Genomic DNA, 17674 nt, shown 5'->3' with positions numbered 1-17674 from the left:
GTGTAAGGTGGTACCTCATTGTGGTTTTGATCTGCATTTCTCTAATAATGAGTGACGTGGAACATCTTTTCATGTGTGTTTTAGCCATCTGTTTGTCTTCTTTGGAGAACTGTCTGTTTAGATCTTCTGCCCATTTTTTGATGGGGTTGTTTGTTTTTTTGGTATGGAGCTGCAGAAGGTGTTTATAAATTTTGGAGATGAATCCCTTGTCAGTCGATTCACTTGCAAAGATTTTCTCCCATTCTGTGGGTTGTCTTTTCGTTTAGTTTAGGATTTCCTTTGCTGTGCAGAAACTTTTAAGTTTGATTAGGTCCCATTTGTTTATTTTTGATTTTGCCATCAATACTCTAAGAGGTGGATCTGAGAAGATGTTGCTGTTGTTTATGTCAGAGAGTGTTTGGCCTATGTTTTCCTCTAAGAGTTTGATAGTGTCTGGTATTATATCTAGGTCTTTAATCCATTTTGAGTTTATTTTTGTGTATGGTGTTAGGGAGTGTTCTCATTTCATTCTTTTCCATGCGGCTCTCCAGTTTTGCCAGCACCACTTATTGAACAAGCTGTCCTTTCTCCATTGTGTATCCTTGCCTCCTTTGTCATGGATGAGTTGGCTGTAGGTGCGTGGGTTTAATTCTGGGCTTTCTATCCTGTTGCACTGATCTCTGTTTCTGTCTTTGTGCCAGTACCATATGGTTTTGGTGACTGTTGCTTTGTAGTATAGTCTGAAATCCAGGAGCCTGATTCCTCCAGCTCCATTTTTCTTTTTCAGGATGTCTTTGGCTATTCTGGGTCTTTTGTGCTTCCAAACGCACTTTAAAATATTTTGTTCGAGTTCTGTGAAAAATGTCCTTGGTAATTTGATAGGGGTTGCATTGAATCTGTATATTGCCTTAGGTAATATAGTCATTTTGATGATATTAACTCTTCCAATCCATGAGCATGGTATATTTTTCCATCTATTTGCATCATCTTGGATTTCTTTTATCAGTGTCTTATAGTTTTCAGAGTACAGGTCTTTTGTCTCTTTAGGTAGGTTTACTCCTAGGAATTTTATTCTTTTGGATGTGATGGTAAACGGGATTGCTTCCCTAATTTCTCTTTCTGCTCTTTCATTGTTAGTGTATAGAAATGCCATCACTTTCTGTGTATTAATTTTGTGTCCTGTGAATTTGTCAATTTTAGGGGTGCCAGAAGGAGAAGAGAGAGAGAAGGGGACAGAAAAAATATTCCAAGAGATAATAGCTGAAAACATCCCTCACATGGGAAAGGAACCACTCACTCAAATCAGGAAGCACAACGAGTACCATATAAAATAAACCCAAGGAGGAACACCCCGAGACACATATTCATCAAACTGACCAAAATTAAAGACAAAGAGAAAATCTTGAAAGCAGCTAGGGAAAAGAAACAAGCAACATACAAGGGAACCCCAATAAGGTTATCGGCAGGTTTTTCAGCAGAAACTCTGCAGGCCAGAAGGGAGTGGCATGATATACTTAACGTGATGAAAGGAAAAAAACCTCCAACCAAGATTAGTCTACCCAACAAGGCTCTCCTTCAGATTTGAAGGAGACATCAAAACCTTCACAGATAAGCAAAAGTTGAGAGGATTCGGCAACACTAAACCAGCCTTACAACAAATACTAAAGGAACTTCTATAGGCAGAAAAGAACAAGAGAAGGACAGAAAAAAGAGCAACAAAAACAAATCCAAAGCAATTAATAAAATGGCAATAAGAATATACATATCATAATTACCTTAAATGTGAATGGACTAAATGCCCCAACCAAAAGACGTAGACTGGCTGAATGGATACAAAAACAAGACCCATATATATGCTGTCTTCAAGACACCCACTTTACTTCTATGGACACATACAATTTGAAAGTGAGAGGATAGAAGAAAATATATCACACAAATGGGAATCAAAAGAAAGCTGGAGTAGCAATACTCATATCAGACAAAATAGACTTTAAAATGAAGAATATTTTAAGGGACAAAGAAGGACATTACATAATGATCAAAGGATCAATCCAAGAAGATGATATAACAATTTTAAATATCTACGCACCCAACACGGGTTCACCACAATATATAAGGCAACTGGTAACAACCTTAAAAGGAGAAATTGATGATAACACAATAATAGTGGGGTACTTTAACACCCCATTACAGCAATGGACAGATCAACCAGGCAGAAAATCGATAAGGAAACACAGGCCCTGCATGATGCATTAAACCAGATAGACTTAATAGATATTTGTAGGACATTCCATCCAAAAGCAACAGAATACGCATTCTTCTCAAGTGCACATGGAACATTCTCTAAGATTGATCACATCCTGGGCTACAAGTCCAACCTCAGTAACTTTAAGAGAATTGAAATCATATCAAGCATCTTTTCCAACCACAATGCTATATGACTAGAAATCAACAACAAGAAGAAAACTGCAAAAAACACAAACACGTGGAGACTCAACAACATGCTACTAAACAACCAATGGATCACTGAAGAAATCAAAGAGGAAATTAAATAATACCTAGCAGCAAATGACAATGAAGATACGACACTCCAAATCCTATGGGATGAAGCAAAAGCTGTTCTAAGTGGAAAGTTTATAGCAATACATGCCCACTTCAGGAGATACCCTAGAATTTAAACATACCTGCTTGACTTAGGAAAATGCAATACAATCTTGCAGGTGAAGTTGGTTTCCCAGGAGGCAGGGTCTGAGAGGAAGAGTAGTGTTCAGGAAGTCTTTTGAGGGGAGTTGCTCTTGGGCTTATCACCAGTGGAAAGGAAGTAAAGGAAGCAAGGTTGGCAGGGAGAGAATTTACAATTACAGTGAAGGCCACCCAAGGGGACCTCTGAAGCTGGATGGCTCTTCAGAGTTGGGTGAGTTGATCATGCTTTTATATTCATACCCTAACTAGTCTTTGGATGCAGGCTTCCCTGGTGGTCTTCTTAAACTTATGGTGATTCTCTAGGAGAAGTGACAGTTGAAGGAATAAGTCTTTAAGTCTTAAAGTAAGGGTGTCTGCTTGGTACATATTAGATTATACTGCATCTAAATTAATACTTTTATTCTCTTCCAGACAATGAAAGTACTTTAGAATGCTTAAACTTCAAAGGACTTTAGAATACTTTAACTTCATTTGACTCTGATTTTGTGGGTTTTTTAAAAATATTTTTAAAAAGATTTTTATTTATTATTTTTATTATTTATTTTTCTTTTTAGGGCCTGGAATTTCAGTGCCTGTGGTTACCCCAAACTCTCTCTTCTGCCTTTTTTTCCTCAAGCCAGTAATGATGTGGGTTTTCTATTGGTGTTCTATTGGATCCATCCTTAAAAAGAGAATAAATCACTGTATGATGTTTCTTTTCGTCAAGTGTCTACTCTCCTCCACAATTTACATGCCTTTTTCACCCTGAAGTGCCCTTGAGATGTTGTTTATTTATTTTATTTTTTTTTTTTGAATTTTGTCTAGAATTTATAGTTGTGATCTGTGGGAAATTTGGACATGGTAAGAATTACTTCAAAATATTGGACATGGAAGCTGGGTTGTTTTCTCTCAGGACTTTGAAAATAGCATTTCATTGTCTTCTGGCTTCTATTATTTCTGTTGGGAATTCAGCTGTCAGTCTCATTGTTCTATTGAAGACAGTGGGCCTTCTCCCCACCCCTTGTGTTTAGGGTTTTCTCTTTGTCTTTGATTTTCAAAATTGCACTATGTTTGTCAAGATGTGGGATTCCCCATTCCCCCCTCTTTTGGTAGTTAGTCTGTTTGGGATTTATAATTATTCCTGAGGGTAGCTTGTTTCCTTTGATCAGTTTTGGAAACTTCTTAGCCATTAGCTCTTCCAGTATTTCTTGACCCCTCTAGTACTCACTGGCTTGATAGCTCATTGAAGCCTTCAAAAAGGTTAAAACTTTTTTTTTTTTTTTTTTTTTTTTTTTGCCCAGGTGTTTTTGTTGTTCTCAGTGGGAAGGTAAGTCTTCCACAAGAATGGCCACTATTGCCAAAACTGGAAATTCTTTTTTTTTTCTTCCTTATCAAGAGCCCAGAATACCTCAGGGTTTAGTAGAAACTTGGAGCATTTTGTTACATGAGAAAAAATTTACTGAATTTCAAGGACAGTTGTGACACAGAGAATCAAAAGAAGGCATGGTATTTTTTTTTTTTTTCCTTTTTAGGGGCTGCACCTGTGGCACATGGACGTTCCCAGGCTAGGGGTTGAGTCAGAGCTGCAGCTGCCAGCCTACACCACAGCCACAGCAACCCAAGATCCGAGCCACATCTGTGACCTACGCTGCAGCTCATAGCAACACCAGATCCTTAACCCACTGAGTGAGGCCAGGGATTGACCCCACATCCTCATGGATACTAGTCAGGTTCTTAACACTCTGAGCCACAAAGAGAACTCTACACAGTATATCTTAAATGCCCACAAATAGGGCTGACTTTTATTTTATCTGGATATCCAGCTGCTTTATGCTGTTTCTCTGACAACAAGCTATGGTATTTTCATGTAATCCTTTATAGTATGAGGAATGCTGTAGAAGCTCACTATTGTATATAAAAGGGGTATTATAGATGTGTTTTAAAAAACTATTATAGTTGTGTTTTTTTTTTAAAGTGTCCTTTTAGACATACAACTGAAATACTGCTGGATGAAATGAAGTAATGGTTGGGATGAGCTTTGAAATAATATGAAGGAAGGAAGTGGGTTGATATCAAGATCACATAAGATTGTCTATGAATTGATGGTTGTAAAATCTGGGTGAAGATAACATGGGGATTCCCTATATTTTTTTGTCTACTCTTGTACATGCTTGAAGTTTTCCATGGTAAAGAGAAGATCTCTGTATCTTTAGGCAACTTTGTAGAAAGAGTTCCAAACAACTCACAATTCTTAAAATTCATCCTGTCCATCCCATTTTGTATAATATCATCAAACTGAGAGTCTTTAACATAAGGAAGCCTCTGGGTCTAAAAAACCTAGCACATATTGTGGGGTGGATTTTCAATTTCACATAAAATGCATATTGGCCTGAAGCCTGCTCTCTTTTAAGACGACTGCTTGCAGGGGATCATCTAGGTTATTCTGTGTATGTGTGTGCGTGCGTGCACATGCACCTAATATTCACTTTAGTGCCTTTGAAATGGAATTTCATCCCATGCCATTAGACTGTCCCAACTTTTAAAGACCACTAGGGATCCTGAATATTCCAGACAAAGAGTGAAGAGTTAAAATGAAGTTTGGTGGGATTTCTGTACACATAATTAACATTAGTTGAATCTGCACTTGGTGTCAGGTGCTCAGCTAAGTACTTTACAAAATCCTCATAATTATTTTGTGGAAAGGTACCATTATTATGCCTTTTTTTTTTTTTTTTGATGTGAGAAAATGAAAGCTTGGAGAGTTTACGTAACTTCTCCAAGGTCACAAAACTAGCAACTAAGGTATGGAACCAACTTGAAACCTAGGCTGTTTGACCCTAAGTCTGAACTCTACCATGAACTCTAAGTTCTATGGTAATTCAGTTTATTGTAGATTGAATTAAATTTAGGCTCTTCGAGATGGGTACATTTTGAAGGCAAGAAAAAAGAAAAAAGGTTAAAACAAAATAAATAAAAAATCAAAATTTGATGCTCTAAAAACATCTTTAGGTTTGCTCGAATTTAAAGGTGTAAGGGGGTGGGCCATATGAGGAGGAAGCCTCTGGCATCTTCCTTAGCACCTCACAATTGCACAGAGTACATTTTCTTTCTTGGCCACTGAAGGTAGGGACGAGATGGGCTTTCTTGATTCACGGGATTTGGCCATCATGGTAATGAGCCGAGATCTTGTTTTCCACAGGCCCCATTACAATGTTGTTTGTAGGTCACAGGATTTGCTCAGCCTCTTAACAGACTGTCAGAGTAGGACTCTCTTGCTGGGCATGAGATGGTGGCTAGGTCAAGTTTGGGAGGGAAACTTTGCAAAGGTGTCTCTAGGTTAGCTTTATTTTCCTGCTGCTTAGGGTAACTTAAGACCAGGAAAGGACAAGTTGCCCACTGTGGTAGGAGTAGTGGGGGGATTCCTGTAAGAAAAATAAAGATCCAATGAAGAATAGTTTAAATCCACCCCACCCTAGAATATTACCTAGGGCTCATTTCAGAGTGCTCCAAAGGATGCTCATTATTTTGAAATATCCCCAAAGGACGTGGTGGCCAAGAGAAACCTGTGACTATGGGGCTCTTGATACAGGATGTGGCTTTTAGTCTTTGACAGTGATAACATTGGGAGAAACTCTGAAATTGGGACTAGCCAAGCTTGAAATCACTTGGGAAGATGAACTATGCCAGAGTGGCTGCAGACTGGAGAAGGAGCCGTCCATTCAAAAGAACTAGTATGTGAAATCCTGCAATAAAGCACACAGGTTCTTTGTGACTGTGTCAAGGTTACTGGGCTGGAGTCAAGGATCGACAGTAAGAGAAGTGAAGGGAGGTGGATTGGATCAGTTACTTTAAAGTGGCAACAGCATGTAGTGTGTCTATACAGCCAAACTTCTGAGATATTTAAGAACCATATCTGGGGGGGGACTTTCATCAATTGATGGGGTTCTAGTGCCCCACAGACTGTCTAGAGAAGGTTCCATGATTTTGGATATAAGGTAACTTGCTGACAGAAGCACTTCCTCCGGGTGTGTGGACCAAATGCTCAGGACTGTTGTTTAATCTCCTCCTAGCCCTTCTATTCAGTCGTTTGGCAGGGTGTTAGTTCACAGGGACTCTGGCAGTGTCCCCAGAGAGCCAAGAGTAGGAGAGCTGTGGAATTTTCTCCTTGTTTTTCCACCTGAGAGGAAGAATATTTCCTGGGAATTCTTCAAATTTTTTAATTGTTTTATTTTCAAGTCTCCTTTAATCTACAGATGCCTCTCTTTCTCTTCAATGCCTACCCCCTTCTTCCACTTTTTAGTTTTTAAATTTTTTATTTTTATTTATTTATTTATTTTGTCTTTTTAGGGCCACATCCAAGGCACGTGGATGCTCCTAGGCTAGGGGTCCAGTTGGAGCTGCAGCTGCTGGCCTATGCCACAGCTGCAGCAACTCAGGATCCTAGCCACATTTGCGACCTACCCCATAGCTCATGGCAACGCTGGATCCTTAACCAGCTGAACAAGGCCAGGGTTTGAACCTGTGTCCTCAGGGATGCTAGTCAGATTCGTTTCCACTGAGCCACGATGGGAACTCTGATGGAGGAGATTCTCCAAGGTAAAAGTTGAAAACATTGTTTTATGAGCTAGGACTCTGCAAGATACTTCTTTGCAACAGCACTAAATCCAGATGCTTCTTGATTCTCTATCTCTCCCATTAATGTGGTTACTCGAAAGGAATTTCTTCCTTTTCTATGATAGATTACTTATGGATCCATATATATGTAGTAAAAGTATGAAAATATGAGCTAGACACACTAAGTTCAAAAATGATTATATCTAGAGGGCTTTAAGGGTTTGTACTTCATCTATGGCATTTTATTTGTAGAAAATATCCACAACAAACATGATAAGTTTTTTTTGTTTTTGTTTTTGTGATTTTTTTTTTTTTTTTTTTTTTTTTTTGCCTTTTTCTTGAGCTGCTCCCACGGCATATGGAAGTTCCCAGGCTAGGGGTCTAATTGGAGCTGTAGCCACCGGCCTACACCACAGCCACAGCAACGCGGGATCCGAGCCACGTCTGTGACCCACACCACAGCTCACAGCAACACCGGAGCCTTAACCCACTGAGCAAGGCCAGGGACCGAACCCACAATCTCATGGTTCCTAGTCGGATTTGTTAACCACTGCACCACGACGGCAACTCCAGACATGATATGTTATCAACATTTGCTATATGTGGATCATGAGTATTTGCTATTGTTTGTATCTCCCTAGGTAATAACTTATTTTTCTAATAAAGGAAATATTTTGGAAAATAAGAACATCTTATTTTCTTATAAATTGTAGATATAAGAAATAGATATAGATATTTTCTTATAAGTTAAAGATATTTACGTTAGCACCACTCAAAAAAGGTAATAATAGCATTGAGGTAAAAACATAACAGGGAAGAATGAAAAAGAAATGGGTAAACTAATGAAGGATTGTCTTGAATTGGAGACTAAAATGGTAATGGAGCTGTGCAGTGTAGAACACATATTGTGGAAGGTGAAACTTTTCTCTGAATACAGAGACAAAAAGACAGAGATTCGAATGATGGGGGAAAGGATAGATAGGGTCCAGGGAAAAGGGATCAGCAAAAGCGATAGCTGTTTTTGAGGAAGAGACTACCCTCTGACTTGTACAAAAGTGATGATCAAAGATATCACAGGAAGAAAAAGATTCCTAAGGCAAAGGAAGACTTGAATGACGGTAGAAGGGACTCGCATGGTCTAGATGAGCTTCATTAAGATGCTTACTCCTAGACTCCTCCCAGGCCTTTTGAAATCTAAGGCTAAAAGCAAGAAATTAATGCAACCAGGTTCAAAAACAATCTCAAGAAACAAAAATCACTTTGCTGTACAGCAGAAATTGACAGGACAGTGTAAATCAACTATAATGGAAAAAATAAAAACCTAAAAATACAAAAAAGAACCAAAAATCAGGCTGGTCTCAGAGTTCTCCATACAGAACAGAAGGCCACAGGACGATGGCAGCCCACAGCTCCCAAGGTCAGAGGAAGGGAGTGTTGCGGAGTTCCCGTCCTGGTGCAGCAGAAATGAATCCGACTAGGAACCATGAGGTTGCCAGTTTGATCCCTGGCCTCGCTCAGTGGGTTAAGGATCTGGCATTGCCTTGAGCTGTGGTGTAGGTTGCAGAGGCGGCTGGAATCCCGCGTTGCTGTGGCTGTGGTGTAGGCTGGCAGGTATGGCTCCGATTAGACCCCTAGCCTGGGAACCTCCGTATACCATGGGTGCAGCCCTAAAAAGACAAAAAGACAAAAAAAAGAAGGGAGTTTTGCTACCCAAGAACTGATATTTGTGAAGACAATGTTAAAAATTCTGCAATATGCCAAGTTGTAAACAACTTGAAAATTAAAGTTTTACTCTAGCCAGTTGAAGAATAAAGGGCTAGGGAGTGAGGAAGCCATGATATAAAAAAGATTTATAAAGCCCTTCTTATTCTATTTGATTCCATGATCAGGAATCTAATTGTTTTAGATATTTTCAAATGGATTTACAACCTGGGTGAATCTAGGGTCTATAAAGTTTCCATTAATGCCTATTATTGGTTTTGGCTATTTTTTTCAATATCAGGAAATGTGGTTTGGTGGCAATATCTTTACCTCACAGTTCAGATGCAATCTTCTGCTACTGAAAACACAACAAAACCCACTTCTTTTCTACTCCAAAATAAAGACTACAATAATTAAATGACAGTGACATTGTTATTTGAAGAATTGTTAAACCCAGAAAGCCTTTTTTCCTCCCTCCACTGAAAGTGATTTTTATTCAGCATTATAACACCATAGCATTGACAAGGAGCTTGAGTAATAATTTTCTCCTTCTTAGAATTCATTTTGAATGACCCAAGTGTATAGGGTTTTCTTTTTTTGTAATTATAAAAAATGAATAAACTACCAGTGGCAGATATAATATGTGATTAAGACCCTCTTTGTAACATCTTCCAACTAGGACTCAGGAATGACTTTTCTTGGGTTAATTGTACTTAAAATCAGAATATGTAATATAATCTTAACTGTGTTAAATTATGCATAGAAAAAGAACTTTAAAGAAATAAAATAGTAAATGAGGATATCTCTGGGTGGTGAGATTCTGGGAGATTTTACTTTTCTTTATGTATTTGTATATTTAAACAATTTCTTACAATAATAAATTATATTTTATAGTTGGAAAATAGGTGCTATTGTGAAAATTAATATATATGTTTTATATATACCATCTGATACAAATTATGTAAATACAATGCACAAAGAAGAGATTGAGAAGTGTATATCATGGTGTTAAAGAGACTGTCTGGTGTCTTCGGATATTAGAACTATAAATTATTTCTTTCTAGGGCTGCACCTGTGGCATGTGGAAGTTCCCAGGCTAGGGGTCCAATTGGAGCTCCAGCCGCTGGCCTACACCACAGCCACACTACACCAGATCCTTGACCCACTGAGCAAAGCCAGGGCTTGAACCGGTATCCTCATGGATACTTTTTGGATTTGTTACTGCTGAGCCATGATAGGAACTCCTCTTTTTTTTTTTTTTTTTAAGATTTTACATATGAGATGGCTATGTATTGTTTCCTAGTGAAAAAATATACTTTAACTTACAAATATACTAGAATAAAATACATTTTACTCTGTATAATAATGCTAAGACAGGTGTATATAGAAAAGATACACTTTTTTTTTATTTAAATCATAGCCCTCTCTTCTCACAAATAACTTGCTTTTTTTTTTTTTTTTTTTTTTTTTTTGCTATTTCTTGGGCCGCTCCCGCGGCATATGGAGGTTCCCAGGCTAGGGGTCCAATCGGAGCTGTAGCCACCTGGCCTACACCAGAGCCACAGCAACGCGGGATCCGAGCCGCGTCTGCAACCTACACCACAGCTCACGGCAATGCCGGATCCTTAACCCACTGAGCAAGGCCAGGGACTGAACCCGCAACCTCATGGTTCCTAGTCGGATTCGTTAACCACTGCGCCATGACGGGAACTCCACAAATAACTTGCTTTAAAATTGATGATGGTTCAATTCACTGAGATTCACTGTGAGACTCATACTAATAAAGTAATTTTAATAAAAATAGTTGTTTTAAGTAAAATAGCTATGATGAAGTTAATACCTTTACATAAAATTATTACAGTGAAACAGAAGACCTGAGGTTTTGGACTTGAAATTTTCAACCAGTTTTAAAGAAGAAAGGGCTTTTGAGTTGATTTCAAATCCAACTTCTTCATTTGATACCTGAGGAAATTGAGGTAGGGAGAAGAAAAATGAGCAGCTCTGTGTGTCACATTAATTTGCACTGGAATTCAGGGTTCCAGTGACTTCTGTTATCATAACCATGCTCCTGGGGAGGACTGGTTTTGAGACATGATACAGAAGAAAGTGACACATGTAGGCTATTTCCCTGGGCATACTCATATGCAAAATGAAATGTGGTCTATTTCTTTTCTTTCTTTTCTTCTCCCTTCCTCCCTCCTTTCTTCCTTCCTTCCTTTCTCTCTCTCTTTCTTTCTTACAATTATGCGAACACTTTGGATTCCTGCGTCAGAGGCCCAAGGCTAAAGATGCTTGGTGACCATCTTGAAAGGAAGCACAAATCCCTAATGCCATTCTTCCTGCTCAGAATGTCACTATAGAATTCCACTGGAGGAAAATCTGGGGAGAGTTCACTGAAAATTGAATAGCTTCTAGGATTAAACTAGCAAACTATATTTAGTTTCTCTTGTACTATTTTTTAGATTAACATCACTGGAACATTCATTTACTTTAAAAGATAGCTCAGCTTTTTACTGAACCCTCTATGCCTGCAACATAATAATAAAAAAAATTGGAGTTCCCTTGTGGTGCAGCAGGTTAAGGATTGAAGTTGTCACTGCAGTGACTCAGGTTGCTCTTGTGGCACGGGTCCGATCTCTGACCCAGGAACTTCCACATGCCGTGGGTGCAGCCAGAATAATAATAATACAAATCTGTCAAATAATCCAGCTCTAGATTCTAGAGTTTAGAAGAGAGAATAGTGATGAGGAAAATGATTTTGTAGGCATGGTAGTGATGTGGGGTGGTGCTAATAATTATTTCATCCATGGTAGACAGGCATCCAAGGGCATTTTGGGCAAATCTTATTTTTCAAGGCACTTCCTAGTCATATGAAAGCACCATAGCAAATTATTTTTAGGTATATTTGAGACTGGACTCTGGAGTTGAGTTTTTCTGACTATGCAGCAGCATAACGACATATTGTCTGGGATTTTAGGGTCTCCTTTGATGTGTAAGTGATCAGATTTACACTTTAGCATTTCCACTAGATGGCATTAGAAACTTCTGAAGCCATGAACTAATTATTAGTCACCTTTGTTAGGCTGTAAATTACACCTGCATGTTTTCAGAGGTAATTGGTGAACGACTTTCTGCTATGTTTTAACTTTCATGCCTGGTACATGGTTACGATGTTGGTATCAGATCTCTCCCTCAACATAAATAGCTCCAGAATGTCATTCCACATCTCATATTCCAAGCAAGAGTTTGGAACACAGCATATACCTTCACCCCACCATAAATCAAAACTAAGTAACACTGCCTCCTCCTATCTGAGTTAGCAGTCAGTTTAGAGCAAACATATTCAGTGGAAAGGAAAAAACAAAATTTTTATTTTCTCAGCACACAGAGCAGTTTTTGTTTGTTTGTTTGTTTGTTTTGAATGGGATGCCATGTTTCCAACATGAGAGGGACAGAAAAATGAAGATCTATCAGCCTCTTCTAGTCATTGTTATAGGGGAACCATGTAGGTTTTTAAATTATAAATGAAAATTTACAGTCTAGAGTGGATACATATCCCAATGTTTCTAAAAAAATGTTGCTTCTTTAGATACTCTGTGTAGCTAAACCAAGAAATAGTAGGTTTGGCGTGTGCATGTGCGTGTGTGTATCTTTTTCTTTTCTCATTGTGGTGTGTCTCTGTGGCTGCTGCCTGCTTCCTAGCCTGGCTTTCATCATTTCTTCTTGTTGATTGGTGTCATCTCGCATGCTTAGAATGTCTGCCTGTCTGTTCAGAGTGTGAACACATTCCTCAGAATGCTGATCTGCTCGTTTCACACCAGTGTCAAAATGACTTATTAAATTCAGCACCTCCTGATACTCAGTAGCTGATGTGTTGCTGTCCAAACAGTAAATGACAATAAGCATATGCAGCTGGTGGGCCTAGCAAACTCATTTAATTTGATAAAAATGTCACCGCAACATGCTTTAAATCGCTGTCCTTTTCATCATTGCTAATTGCTAGCTATAGACCTTTTTCCTATGCTTAATACAAGTGTTAGAATACTGCTCCTTCCAGCCTGATTAAGAATTTAAAAAAATGTAGAATTCCTTTTCAGTGGCAGCATTATTTCATCAAGAGATGGATTTTGCTCTTAATTAGCCAACATGCCACTAGGGAAGCTTCGGAGTCATGGGTGTGAAACAGCCTCAAGCAGGAGATCAATCTAAAGGAAAAAAATGGTGGCTGGGGAATAATTGGCGGCTCTGGTGAACGTGGGCTGGTTACAGCAGTGACAATATGTTCCAGTGGAATATCACAAGCCTCTCTCCCCTATTTCCAACTTGGCACATTTCAAGCTCAACAAAAGCTGAACAATATATCCCATGGTTATTTGTCTTTTGTTTCATATTTTTTCCTTGCTGCTTCATTGAGGTTTTCTCCTGTGTTTGGTTGACAATCTAGACATTTCCCCCCAATGGATTAGGGGATTAAGAAGGAATACGAATTCTAAAAATAATAATCCTTCAATAGTGTGGTGCTTAAAAACAGATCTGGAACTGATCCATATACCACAACACAGGCAAACCTGGACTAATTTGCTAAACCCAAATATTGATTTAAAACACAGATACACATACTCATAAATTGAACTCAAACTTTTTTTTTGAATGATGCCTACCCAATTGAATAGGAACCGACTCCATTTCTTCAATTATACAGTCCAAACTAAAGGCTACATAAATTTTTTTCCCAAATGAGTTGATATTTAATTTAGTTCAAATTCCTACTTTTTTTTTTTTTTTTCTGATAAAATAAGCTTTTTGTGTAGAGCCCTGGAGCAAACAAACTGACAGCCACACAGGCCACCAGGCTATCCATCCACCCATTAGCACCTCTTCCCAGCAGGAGGCTTTATCTGGGATCTGACTTGTGTAAAATGGGATGAACAGAAAAGGAAAATCTTCTCTTCCTTCTTGTATTCTTTTGTTTTAGAGCCTGGAAAGTCTTTCTCCTTCCCTTCGCTAAACATGGAGCAATGAGTCTATATTATTTCCTATTTTATTTTTGTGGTTGAATATATTTCTTAAAAAGTGTTCATGGAAGAAAACATCACAGTCGTTTTGGTGCAAATTCCAAATGACCTCTCCATTCATCTACCTGCAGTCTTCCTGCTCTGATGGGCCCATCTAGATAAGAGTCCATTGAAGCCACAGGTAACCTACTTGGAAATAAATTTTACTTTGATTCCTACTCTTCATTTAAAGTTAAGAAATGCATTTCACAGGAGTTCCTGTTGTGGCTCAGCGGTAATGAACCCAACGAGTATCCATGAAGATGTGGGTTCAATCCCTGGCCTCACTCAGAGGGTTAAAGATCCGGCATTGCCATGAGCTGTGGTGTAAGTCACAGATGTGGCTCAGATCTGGCGTTACTGTGGCTGTGGTGTAGGCCAACAGTTGCAGCTCCGATTTGACCCCTAGCTTAGGAAATTCCCTATGTTATGGGTACAGCCCTAAAAAAACAAAAATAAGAAAAGAAAAGAAATACATTTCAGTTACCAACCTCAGGCCATTTTCTCTTCTCTTTCTGTGCTAGTGATACCTTCACTTCTGGCATGTACAAGAAGAAAATGTCTTTCCAGGAAGGCCTGCTGAGGCTCTTTATGCTTACATTGAGCCATTCGAAGAGCAAGACTCTGAACTCTCCTGGGTCAGTCTCACTTTTAATCTGCATTTCCAAGTGGGAAAGTACCAAAGACTCTGAGATCTGGTTAATGTTGGGCAGGGGTGGGGGTGGGGCATCAACTAGGTAGTGCATATCCCATACCTCTATGTGGTAGGAGGCAAGGCTGGTGGCCCCCTTTTGCCATGTTGGAGCACAGGGAACCCACCCATGTTTTCAACCCACCCCAGAACTTCCTCAGTGTCAGCTGCAGATCTACTTTACAGGTTCCGTTTCGAATAGGTCCGGAGCCAATTTTTTAAAATTTCAGCTCAGTGGTTTTTAAAACAAATGTTTATGGTGGTATCACGGGCCAGCAGGAGTTTCTGTTTTTGAAGTGGCTGCAGCATCAGAATGGGAGATGGGCTAGGTAACTCATCTGCTTTACAAAGGAAAGGGCCTTTATCCTCCTCCAAAGACTTTCATAGTAACTTGGGACTCAGTGGCTAATTCTAAAGAGGATCAGTTCTTGAAGATGGTGCATTTAATGCAATAGTTTGAGAAGCCACCAGTGAGTACAAATGGATGAAATATCTAAGGAAAAAAAATGTTGTTTTTTAAAAAAGTCCTGTTTGTAAATTAGGCTTACCTATATGGAATAAACTAATTTTTCTCATCTTAGTGCCAGGATTTGGAACTTCACATAGATGTATTTGGACATAAAATTTTAAAGCCATTGTTGCCCCAGCTACTTGCTACAACCACCCCACCCCCCACCCCCAATCGACCACCTGGTTAGTTTTCTGAGAGTTTCTGCGGGAAAGGTTTACAATGGCTGTCTCCTGGTTTGATGTCATATCGATAAATTATGGTGCTTTAAACAGATGTGATCTCACAGCGTGGAATCCTTCAGGGTAAAGCTCTTGAAAAGGTTTCTTTTCCCCCTTGGTTTCATTGTAGTTTTGTTGTTTGGAGGTTTTATGTTGTTCATTTAGTTCCCTGGCTATTGGGGTTTTATAGTCGTATTTCCTTTGTTTAATATAATTTCCTTTTTTCTTTTAGCTATTTTTGTTAGGGTGCCCAGAGGCTTCAGTTATGAGTGGCTGTAAAATAAAATATATTATGATTATTACAATGATAAAGTATAAGCTTTTAAGAGTCTGCTTATATTGACCCATATATTCTCTTTCTCTCTTCTCTCCAAGCTACACACAGAGGCACATTGGAAACACAATAGAAAACGGCTGCCAATTTAAAAGCAGAAGTTAAGAAGAGCAAACCCAAACATACGGCAAGAGAGCTTCAAGCTGGACCAGCTCCCAGAAGAAGTGAGCCCTAAAGTCTTGGATTCTGTTGCATCTCCTCTCCTCTGTGAAGTGGCAGAAGATGTCGGCACCTGGGCTTGAACTTGGTCATTACTGCTTATTTCCCAGCATTTTCCAAGCATCCTAGCTCCTTGGAGTTGTAGTTTTATCATCTGTGAATTGGGAAATGAAGGTTCTTTACGCTGAGGTCTGAATGAGACGTGTACAGAAGCACCAAGCATGGTTCCCGGCGTATAGTGTTTGTTCAATGAATATGAACTAGCGTGACTAGGACCCCTGCTTGCTTCTTGCCCCTTCTGGTGACTAGTCGTGTGCTCTGGGCTCCCTGAGACAGGGCAATTTTCCCCAAGTGGGCATTAAAGCCATGTCTGTCTGTATAGTCTTGTTCCTTAGGTTTTTTTTGTGCCACCTGCTCCCTTCCATTCACAGATCCCGGGCTCCATTCTGACGGAACCTTGCTTCTGCCGGCTGTCATGCTTAGAAAGCAGCTGATGACCATTCAAGTGTGAGATGATAATGACTTGACATGAGAATGATGATAATGATTGCAGACAACATTTGCAATATTACAGGTTTTACTTTTGTTTGTCACTAGGAAGGCATTGCAGACAAAAGGAAACTCTTTCTAGGGGTGGAATATAGGAAGTGTAGCACCTCTTTTTATGGATGGAAAGGAGGCGTTTTGTCTAGAAACCTTTCAAGCCATACTCCATAGGTAGCTGCTCAGTCTCTCTACTCGTACTGATCTCTTCCTGTGCTGGGTTGAATCGTGTCCCTCCAAATACATGTCCACCTAGAACCTGTGACTATGTCCTTGTTTGGAAATAGGTCATTGCAGGTATCCTCAAGTTAAGATGATGTCATATTGGATTAGGAGGAGCCTAACCCAAGATGCCAGGGGTCTTACTTGGAAGAGGGAAATCAGGACACGGAGATACAGGCATACAGAGGATCAGGCTATGCGAAAACAGAGGTAAAGGTTGGAATCATACGTCTAGAAGTCAAGGAAAAACAGGGGTTGCTGGCAACCACCAGAAGATGGAAGAGACAAGCAAAAATCTGCCTTAGAGCCTTCAGAAGGTATATGGCTCTGCCAACCCCTTGCCTTTGGGCTTTTAGCCTCCAGAACTTCGAGAGAATAAATTTCTGTTGTTTTAGGGCACTCACTACCTTGTTACAGCAGCAAGGGAAACAAATATATAGACTAAGCAGGATGTTTGGTGAATGTTCAGGATTACCCCAGTGGGCCCAGCAAGAGGGAGAGGCTGCAGGGTGAGTTTGGCGTCAGGCCAGTGATGTTGGCTTAGAGCGGAGCTTGGAGTGTGGAGCATGGAGTGTGTGCTTTTCAGCTGGAGGAAGGGCCACGTCGGCTGTGTGGAAGGACGGGTGATGCCGAGTAAGTACGTCCCTGAGTTCAGGGAGAGTAGGCTTCACTTTCCAAAAGGAATGTGCTCTTAAAATACACCATGGGAGCTAAATTCTCCTTGAATTTCTCTGGGAGGAAGTGAAGTTTTTTTTTTTTTTTTTCAACGATGTTCCTCCCTTACAGAGGGATTAAGTTTGGAGCTTCTAAGCAACACCGTCATCATCAATCTTGATAAGGCTTTTTTTTTTTTTTTTTTTTTTTTTTTAATGGCTATACTTCTATCATATGGAAATTCAGGCTAGGGGTGGAATTGGAGCTGTGGCTGCCAGCCTATGCCACAGGCACAGCAACAACAGATCTGAG

General features: G+C 39.5%; 1 long non-coding RNA gene across 2 annotated transcripts; it reads left to right on the top strand.

Moving 5' to 3' along the window:
• LOC102159649 lies at positions 2555–16363 on the top strand. Of its 2 annotated transcripts, none has more exons than XR_002342989.1 (3): positions 2555–2893; positions 14555–14668; positions 15826–16363. It is a non-coding gene; the product is annotated as an uncharacterized LOC102159649 (long non-coding RNA). The 2 variants fall into 2 exon arrangements; XR_001307689.2 differs by lacking the exon at positions 2555–2893 and adding an exon at positions 13974–14172.

This window comes from Sus scrofa, chromosome 3 (genome assembly GCF_000003025.6).
Source record: "Sus scrofa isolate TJ Tabasco breed Duroc chromosome 3, Sscrofa11.1, whole genome shotgun sequence".
NCBI lineage: Eukaryota > Metazoa > Chordata > Mammalia > Artiodactyla > Suidae > Sus > Sus scrofa.
The sequence above is the reverse complement of the archived record's forward strand: the minus strand, read 5'-3'. Positions and strand labels throughout refer to the sequence as shown.